The sequence below is a fragment of the Adiantum capillus-veneris genome, chromosome 5, assembly GCF_014529385.1.
Source record: "Adiantum capillus-veneris isolate H3 chromosome 5, ASM1452938v2, whole genome shotgun sequence".
Taxonomy (NCBI): Eukaryota; Viridiplantae; Streptophyta; class Polypodiopsida; order Polypodiales; family Pteridaceae; genus Adiantum; species Adiantum capillus-veneris.
The window spans coordinates 58,080,865-58,092,038 of NC_140935.1; positions in this window are offsets into that span (position 1 = coordinate 58,080,865).

An 11,174-nucleotide genomic window follows, 5' to 3' on the forward strand; every position below is an offset into this window, starting at 1 on the left:
TGATCAAGTTATCTTGTATGTTTCCAACAACATGGTGATAGGTATTCTATCTCTTTCTTGCAGCATGAATAAGTTATCTTGTCTTTTTCTTTCAAGGATATATAAGTAATATTCAATAAGTGGTTTAAATGTGATGACTTGTTAACTTCACAATAAGTCTTTCTAATGATGACATTTTTGCTTGATTTGTAGATATGGAAGAAGAACTTAACCACGCTGCAAACACAAGTGATCTACAAAGAAGAGAGAGAGCACTATGGCAAAGAGAAAGACCTAAAAGCTATTGCTAGAATCGATGAGGACGAGTCCCGGTTGTAAGGCAAGCCTCTCAGCCTCAAAGAGTGTAGGAAGCTATGTCCAAACCACTTTGTGCACCATCAAATATTTTGAATCAATGGCAATGCAAAGGAATTAGCTCTGATAAAGCTATCAGATTTGCAGCACATAGGTCTCAAATAAGTATTGCTACAAAGCTTCATACAACGGGAGCATTAGGAGATTTCGGAGGTCATTTGGAGGGCCTTCTAAGAAATTCTATTTCTCTCTCTAGATAATGTTCTTAAAATATACTTGCACTTGTTGCGTACGTCCAAAAGAACAATTGAACACTCTGAAAAGTGAACCTAACTTTTTAAAAATCCTTGAAAATGGTCACTTTTTTATTCAATGCGTGTATCGTTTTCATGAAGTACATGATGCTCATTCAATATAGCTTTCGTCATCATTGAAATTAAAAAAATCACAAAAATATCAGTTGGTGTTTAGAATTTAAAGTTTTTGACACCGCCAATGTGTTCAAAATGACCAAAAATTAAAAAAATGTCTATCTACTTGCTTCAATCTCCCACTCAAAGAAAGAGAAATTGTCAAAATACACCTAAAAAGGAGATTTTTCCTCACGATGTACGGGGGGCCATCTGGAAAATTCCAAATGGCCCTTCGAGCGCCGTGAGGCAAAAATTGAAAAATTTGGATCACGGCGCGTAGAGAGTCATCTAGAATTGTCTAGATGGTCCCCGTGTGCCATGATCCAAAACCCTTTTTTAGGGGCGCTTTCTCCCTCCTCGGGTGTCAGATTGAGGCAAGTAGATAGGGATTTTTAAAGGTTTTTGGACGTTCCGGATGCATTGACGGTGTCAAAAGCTTGAAATTCCAACACCAATTGACAATATTGTAATTTTTTGAAAATTTAATGATAACGAAAGCCATATTAAATGAGCGTCGCCTACCTCATGAAAAAGACATTCGCATTGAATGAAAAGGTGCTTGTTTTCAAGGACCACAGACACCCTTTTTATATATATATTTTATTATCAATTTATTTTTCTACATAACGTAGGCTCTTCTTTCATTGGAGGAGCTCTTTTTCCTCTCTCTTTCTAAAAGGCCCTCCAAAAGACCACCGAAATCTCCTAATGAGAGTTATGACAAATTTTAACCAGTTGGAACTCTACTTTATACAATAGTGCTATATTTACAAAATCCTTGGGATGCGTGTAGATTCCCACCCAAAGAATTTTGGCATTGGGCATGGCCAGATTGTAGAGAAAGTGATAGCAAGTAACGCCAATAACCCAATGCCTGCATGCAAATGTCCCATAGTTCTCCTTATCAAAGAATTAGAGACTCTTGTTGCATTAGCGAGCCAAGGGTAAGATCATGCAAGCCAAGAAGAAACACCTGGCATTTTGCATGACAGAATCCTTGAGCTTGTGATACAGCTATCAGAGGCCCAAGACAAGCTGCAACAGTATGCATCACTATACGAACCATTGCCAGAACAGGCTGGTCCTTTGTAACAAGGACTTGCAGACCGATCTACCTCGCCTGAAAGTACTGAGTTCAACATAGATGAGCTACTCAACGAGATGACTCAATCTTTGGCTTGAGCACTTCACTCACTTTACCCTTATCTATTTTCTCAAGAAGAGAATGCAAAGTGCTACAGTTTTTGTAATCACAATATGCCATTTACCCCCTCAATTGTCCCATTCTGAAGCTATCTCCCCTTCCATATCGTCATCTTCTGCAGCTATAGCTTCATGGGTTTGAAAGACACTGTAGTACTTTTGTGCTGCTCTTGTTGCAATGTTCACTGGCTTATGGGTAAGTCTCCTGTTGTTGCAAAAAAATAGACCAAATCAGCAGCCTGTTTAGGGTGAAGACGGTTTTGTTTCTTGGTATGCATAAAGGCAAATGCCGATCAATTTCTTCACAGCTTTCACTTAATGCTACTATAACCCTAACTGCAATGTGTTGCAGCTCCACTTTCTCCACACCATACTCCTTCCATCATAGAGGTGCACTTGTGTGTCCAATGGTATCTATATACCATGGATCCTGGAATATGCCCGTTCTATTGGCATAGTCAACTCACTGATGAAAAGCAATTTTCCTATCCTCCAGTCCCAATAGTTGAAAGCACACTGTTTTGAAGCCGGTCATGACTTCTTTATTGGCCAATTCTTGCTGCATTTGGAATTTGGGATCCAATACAAATGCAACACCATGCAATGACGTATGCAATTGCACCCATCACTTGTTGGCAGATGTGATTATGGCAGCTTTGTCCTTTACACCATGCTCTCTTACTTTGCATAATGTCTCTGAAATATACCAATAAAATCAACCAAAGATGAAAGAGTCTTATTGGCCAGAGTGACAATTTTCTCTACATTATGCCAAAAAACAAGTGAGTTTACAAGCTGTGCATATCTTGTAGCTACCTCTTGGTAGCTAGGATACTTGTAGAGCCAAGCATCCCATCGTCTATCGGCTATCGTTTCAATAAAAGCAATCTTCACTTCTTGCAAGGTGGCAAGAACATAATATGTGGTTGCAAACCTTGTTACACAAAATATCTGCAAATTTTATTGGGTGATTTTGTTCAAAAAAGAGCATACAAAAATTGATGCTCTCTAATAAATCTCACCACATGATTTTCATCCAGTAGTGTTTGTTTATGACAGCCATTTTACCAATGTCTTTTAATAGCAAATTAAGAGTATGCGCTGCACATGGTACCCAAGTAATCTTTGGGTACTTAACTTGGATAGCCCTCCCTGTAGCCTTGTAATTGGATGCATTATCTTTGACAATTGAAATCACATTCTTTGGCCCACCTGATTGCGGCTATGGCGTGCTTGTATATCCTTGCTAGATAATGGCTGGTCTTCTCTTTCAAAGAGGTGTCAATGGATTCTACGAACATGGAACCTCTAGGGTTGATAAGCATCACATTAATGAGTGGCTTCTTCTAACAATTGGTCCATCCATCCAACGCTATGGTGCAACCATATGCAGGAACGAAGTCTACCACCACTCGCTTTAGGATAGCTTCAATCCTGTCTTTCACTTTATATAGATACTCTGTATGCATCTTATTGTAATCAGGAAGCACAAATCATTTTCTAGATGTGCTCAATAAAGCATCTTGAACATTAGGAAGAGAATGAGATCTAGGAGGGCCTCTTTATTTGGAAGTTTAAGGCAATCAAACCTTTAGTATTAAGAAAGCAATCAAAGATGTCTTTTGAATTCAAACAGGAAAAAATGCTAGTTTATTTGAATTCAAAATTTTCCTCAAAAATAAAATTCAAAATCTAGCGAGCGAAACCATATCATGTAGCATACCTATGGAAAGGGCTTAGCATTTAGATTGCAGATCTACAATCTTCGCTCAAATCCGAGATTATATGTAGGAGTTATGGAAATCCAAAAATCAAGTGCATCCTTTGAACACTCTTACACCTCTCTTACACACCCACCATTCTTGCACACATGGCATGCATCTATTTGTCAAAATGTTAATCACCTCCATAATCTCATGTCAAGTAACGAGGCACTTCTAGACCCCATCCTCTTCGTAATGAATATGGGGTTGTGTATAGCATTGAATGGTATACTGCATGCCTCAAAAGCTTTCATCCATTTCAAGTGCAACTCAAGCAACCATTGCTTATCTAATGTTTCAAACAATGTTTGTCCATTGGATGATGCTTTACTAACTTTAGTTGAACTAGGATCTGTAGTTGCTGACGTTGAAGCATGTCCATGAAGAGAAGTTGACTGGGGAGTGTGATCATTTGCTTCTGTATGCACATGCTTTGTCCTCTCATTGACAATAGACATTTCAACATCCATTGCAACTTGTTTGGCAGTAACACGTTTTCTTTTAGCTGCAATAATTTACTCTGCTATGCGAATGTACTTAAGCTATGTAGCATGCATTTCCATTGGTGGAGCCGTACACTCTGACACATTATCAGGGACTTTAAACAGACACTCCTTGATTCTGTTGCATTACCACCACTGAACTCATGGCCGTAGGTCTTGTATTTCATCGAGATGTCTTCTTTTTGGCATGCAACTTGTGGACGTAACTCCATTCATGTTCTTTCACCATGTTGACAAATGAATTTAATCTGCTAGAGACAACAAATCCAACTGTCAATCGAGATCAAAAAAAATTTAAAGCAACAAACTACACAAGCATTGCTCTATCGATCAATATAGTGATCAAAATCTGTCCACATTATCAATTAGACTCATGCTACATTATCAATTAGCAGTACGAAATCCAACTCTCAATCGAGATAAAAAACAATTCAAAGCAATAAACTACAGAAGCAATGCTCTATCGATCAATATAGTGATCAAAATCTGTCCACATTATCAATTATGCTCATGCTACATTATCAATTAACAATACGCAATGATTCTTATCGTTCTAACTCATGTCAATCAAATTATCTTTTCAACACAAAATAACTTCATCACTTCAAACAAAACATTTCAATCACAATGCTCACATTGCACTACATCGATTTATCTAAAGTGCAAGCTTTTGGCTTTCACACATTACGATAATCGATAGTCTTTATCACTTACTTAAAACAATACAAATACATCTCATCATTATGTTGCACTATATCGATTTATCTAAAATGCAATCTTACGGCTTTCACATATTATGATAATCGATAATATTAATCATATCTTGCAATTGATTCTCATTGTAACATGGGGATTAATTACAAACCTCGACAATTTCCATATCTATCTGAAGTGCTAACATGAAGTTTACACACTCCACGATAGATCTTTGAGTGCTTATCTATCACTCTGTGATCGTACACGTGCAGCAACTATAATGATAGACATAGCAATCCAAATAAAGATAATTTATTATAAGTTTTTTGGACATGAGATTCCTAAATTTTAATTCCAGTGAGACCATAGTGTGATGGCTCTAAACGGGACAAAAAAATTTCTACCTATGTTCACTTAGAGGTGAGAAAATATCTACACGTCAAAATCGAGCATACCTAAATAAAACTGATGTCTATTTTATTATATTTTGTAGAGTGGTTACCTCATGTGAGAGGGCACTCTACACACAACGACAACCTCTAGATTATATATATAATTCACTTACACATGTCAGTAAACTAAGCATGTAGCAAGTGACTCCTATAAAATAAACAACTTGTATGAGTGAGAGTCTAAGCTCTACACAACATACAAGGCTTCCACAATTTGAACCTAAAAAAAAATTCAATCAAAATTTAATAAAAAATTAAATTGATTTTAAACAAAAGAATTTTAAAACTATTCTAAATTTCAATGATTTTTGAATCATTATTTTTTTTTTAATTTTTTTTTTCTCTGATGATGACATAGAATACCTTTTGTGATGACTCAATGGTCTCAACAAGGTGCGTTGTCGCTATATATAGTTTTTGTTTCGATCACTGTATTCTTCAATTGACTTTTTTTTGTATAAAGTATTTTTTGATCGAAGTTTTTTCGATAAAAAAACTAGGAAAATATATGGTTACTCATTTTTGCTGATGTGGCATTGTATAATACACCCGTGTAATATGAGATAATGTATAATACACTAGTATATGATGTATTATACGTATCTCATATATTGTATAATGCAACTTAGTTTCTATCATGCCATGCTTCTTTTGGAGTCATAGACTGTAAAGCTTTTGTAGGACACATGTTGAGTACATAAGTGGCACACATGATGGCCTCAAGCCAAAACGAATGTGGTAAAGCTTCACTCGTGACCATACATCTTGCCACCTCCATAAGCAACCTATTCTTCCTTTCAGCAACACCATTTTGCTGAGGTGTATACGACACTGTACATTGGTGTTTTATCCCACGACTAGACAAAAATGCATTAACTTCATGAGACATATTCTCCCCCCCTCGATCGGAATGCAGGGTGCCCATAGTACATTTAGAGACATTTTCATCCATATCTAGAAATTTCTTGAAGCAATTAAACACTTTGGACATCACCTTAAGCTGATACTACCATACATGCCTAAAGGCGATTGCCCCTACGGACATATTTGCATGGACCCACAAACATCACTATGTACAAGCTCCAAACTGCATGTAGCCCTATCTGAACCATCCTTTGGAAACTTCAAACGTTGCATCTTATCCAAAATACAACCTTCACAAACATGCTTAATAGGTGCTTCAAGAGGCAGCAAAGAAGCAACCAAATCAGATTTTAGCAAACACAGCAACCTGGAAAGGTTCAGATGCCCAAAACGTGTATGCCAAAGTTTTGCATCTGAAATAGCCTTAGAATCCACAACCTTTGCAAAATTTTTCCCACACTTGTCATGCACAATGAGCTTATACATGCTTACAACTCACGAAATAAAATGCCTGATGCAACAATCTCATCACCAAAAATGGCATCATGACCTGCACATCTGTCGTCCATACATTTATGAACAAGACCAAGTCTAGCAAGCACAGATATAGACAAAAGGTTCTTCTTGATCCTAGGTACAAAAAGTGCATCAACAAGTGTGACATTAGGAAGGGAATGGGATCTAAGGGGGCCCCTTTATTTTCCCTGGGATTAAAAAGAGATTATTGAAGGGCCAAATGGGTGGATGCCATGTGGACTAAAATGGTGGGTATGGCAGAGCCTAAAAGTTAGTGTTCAAACTTGTACTGTTTCATAAAATATAAAGAGAAAATCTCTTATAAACTCAAAATACTAAACTTTTCTCTAAATAGTTGAGTAAAAACCAATCCTTTCTCTCTCCAGTGGCTACCAATTTCTCCCCCCTCTCTTCTAAAAGGGGGTCCCTCCAAAGATGTGTTGATCATTCCCTCCCTCTCTCTCTACTGTACCATGTCTCACTTCTCTTCACTTCACCTTGCAAGTTGCTTTTGTTTCCTTCCTCAAGCTGAAGTTCTCCATTTCTCCATGGGCCTCACTAAACACCTCTACCTAAAGCTTAAGATCTGCAGCACATCCTTCTCCTAGATCATCCCTCTTTCTTTCCTTAATAGGTTTCCTGCTCCTTCTCCATTAAGCTCTCTAGGAGAATCTACTTTCCTCTCAAGCTTTGCAACATTATCTTACGCATTAAGCTAACAAGTAGGTGGAGCAGTATAATAGTAAGTGGCATCCTTCACCTTTGTGTATCATCAATAATTTTTCTCTTTATATAGCTAAGGACATGGAGTGCAAAATGTCTTATCATAAGTGTTTGTGTGCAGGTTGTACCACTATTCCCCAGGTGTCATCAGGTACTCGATGACCTAGGAGTGTCATTGACTCTATTTCATGCAGCAATGTACAAGACAACAGTGAATATTGGGTGACGATGGAGTTCAAACGAATGATGTGGGTGACAATGCAACCGAGCTCAAGAGGTACACACAAGGTCTCAAGGAGACACAACGCTTCTTGAGCATACCATTGGAAGGGAAGAATCATGAAGTTCAAGCAAATACAAGCAACCAAGAGGCTTGTGAAGGTGCAACATGTGTATGTTGCTTCACAACTAAAGCTAGAGACAGTAGTGGCTCCATCGAGGTTTCCTGCAAATTGTAATTTTACTACTCTTTCAAGTTTTTAGGTTTTCTATTTAGTATTTTTTCCTTGTACGTTTCTTTTGATGACTGTAAGATTTCCATTGCTTGTTATGTTACAAATGTTTTTCCATCCGATTTTGTAGAGTGGAGGCCAATAGAGTCCTTCACATGAAATTTTGAGGCCATCCACACTGAGATTGACAAGTTTCTCTATGTTGGTTGTCCATCCTCTGAGCTTGCGTCACGTGACATTTTTTTATATTATCATACTTATGTCGCACCTAGGTGAAATGGGTATGGTAATATTTCTTTGGTTCACTTGCCAACCTTGGAGAGTTTGGAATAGCCTAAGCAAGACAGTGCCCTGATTGCAACAACCAAAAAGAGAATTGAGGCAGATGTGCAAACAACAATGAAGTGCACCTATGGTTCTCACAAAGCCACGATAACATAGTTTATGTCTCTTCACGTGTTTGTGTTTATCTTTCGACTTCAGAGTGCTCACAGGACACCAACAATGTGGACTTGCAAAGGGGGAAGTGCGATCAACAGATTCCTTGTAGCTGGATGGGAGATTAAGGCGGTCAACCACGAGTGCTCTATAGTTGTTGACATGTGGTGTTCAGATACCATATTGTGAAGCAATGCTTGTCGATGGTATTTCCCTATAGAAGATGGAAGCTGACGATGGGAGAATGGGAGGCACGACTCTGATGTTGCTGCTAGAGAAGCAATTGACCTACAAATATTTCTCCACGATATACAGTGCACCACATTATAGTGAATAATGACTGGCACCTTAGTCACCTTTACGAGTATCTTAATCTCAAATATAGCTTTCCCAAGAAATATATCTTTGTAATCAATGAAAAGGTTTCTCACTCCAGAAAAGAGAAGAGCTTTTTGTGTGAGAACGTTTCAACATACTTGTCTCTAGCTAGCCTTTGGTTGGGTTAGCACCATACAATTGGCATAGACCTGCTATAATGTTTTTGACTTGATCCACCTAATCCAAAGGGATGGGTTGGGGCCATGGCTCCTATTCTGGTCAAGTGCATATATCATATAGTTCGATTACTTTAGACTGGTAGACTCTCTTTGACTCTATACTTGACTAAGTATACGTAATCAGATGGCTGTTTTAGGGATGTGATGCAAATATAATTTAGCTCTATTGGCACCACTTTACCAAAATGATAATCTTTTTCCATATGATAAGTGCCTCTTTGGATAATTCATACTAATTATTTGGATTTGTTTGTCGCTAAATTGTTCATACTTGGTTGGGGGTAGAGTTCCACATGGTGGGCCCTACCTCCCACCATATGGATCCTCTCCTTAGGGATGGAGGTGGGAGACACACACACACACACACACACACACACACACACACACACACACACACACACACACACACACACACACACACACACACACACACACACACACACACACACACACACACACACACACACACACACACACATTTAAACATAATTTTTTTTTTACCCTTAGTAGATGAGAGATTTCTATCTCATTCCAAATTCTAATTCAAAATCCCTATCATGTATTTTTATTATCAATACCCTTGACAAGGATTGGCAACCCATACCCAGTTCCGTTCTTGTTCCATGGACCTTGACTCAGATGCATTATACGTGTTATACTTGATCCACCCACTCCAAACGGAAGGGTTGGGGCTCTTGAGCACCAAAATTGGTCAAATACACATATATATGCTTGATGATGTATCAACTATAAATGGATAAGGTATTGATTACCAAATCCTTGAGCAATCAATACAGCTTATGCTAATTTACATGAGTGTTCAGTGGAAGCTAACCTTCTTGCACACATTGGACTGAACCCTTCCATAGAAGAATGTAGTTTATGGAGTGGTAACCCACTTATTTTTCTAATGAGCTCATATCTTTGACTCCCCTATCCCACCCTTGAGCCTCTTTTGATGAGGCCTTCACATGTATATGGTATATGTATCTTCCTCGGCACATATTCTCTAATGACACTTGCATACAATTTGATGTCTCTCTCAAGCATGTATTGGTTAAATTGGATATTGAATTTTGATGCATCAAGGACTATGACGTATACATAAGTTTTATATAAGTTTATTACTCTGCAGAAAATGTTGGAACTCTTTGAGAAGTGATTTCCATGTAACTAACCCACCTGCCTTCCCTTTGGTCCTAGTTTTCCAAAGGCCTTTTTTGGCACTGGGCATATAAAAAAAAAAGCTCATTTACTTCTCATGTGCATGCATCTACACACACGCACACACACACACACACACACACACACACACACACACACGCACACACACACACACACACACACACACACACACACACACACACACACACACACACACACACACACACACACACACACACACACACACACACACACACACACACACACACACACACACACACACACACACACCCTCCACAAGACTTGCAAGGAGGATTTAAAAATGGGAACTCAGTGTCTCTCCCTATCTTCTTTTTGTGAACCCTATCAAAAGCGGTTTTTGTCCCTGGCTATGCATGCTCATCCTTTTAATAGCATCACATTGTTTCTGATAGCCTTGTATACACATACACACGTATACTGAGCTATGCTCTGTACACACACACGCACACCCTCCCATTGGCTACACATAGTGGTAGATATTTCTCTCTCTCTCTCTCTCTCTCTGTGTTACACAGATCTACACACACACACACACACACACACACACACAATTGCCATCGCTCATGAGTTATGCTTTACCTTGTTGCTCACATTGATGGAGAATAAAACCACACAAGCTGTCCGCACCTACCTCAACATCTCATGCTTGCATCCTAGCTTGCCATATTTTATGAATGTTTCATGAAAACACGGTTGGAATATTCTTCCATCCTTACATACTCGGAGCATCCTCTCCACTCTATTATGGAGCATGACAGCAATGCATGGAAGCAGCCTTCTCACTTCTTTGACCTGTCCCTTTTCAACATTTGGATGATAAGCATCATCATCTCTTCACCAGGTCGATGATCCCTGGTTACATATGGAATGGCACACAGGTAGGTGCTTATGCACCTACTCAATACATTTAATATTTTTGGTTTCTCTAAAAATATCTCCGTCTCCATTATTAAGCATACACGTATTTATTCTCGAAAAGTTTCAAGTGTAGACATTTAAGGAATTGTGACCTTTGTTTGATTGCATTTACTTGGCTACCTACTATACATAGTTCATAGCATAGATTCCATGCCATGGTATTAAACAATGTGGTG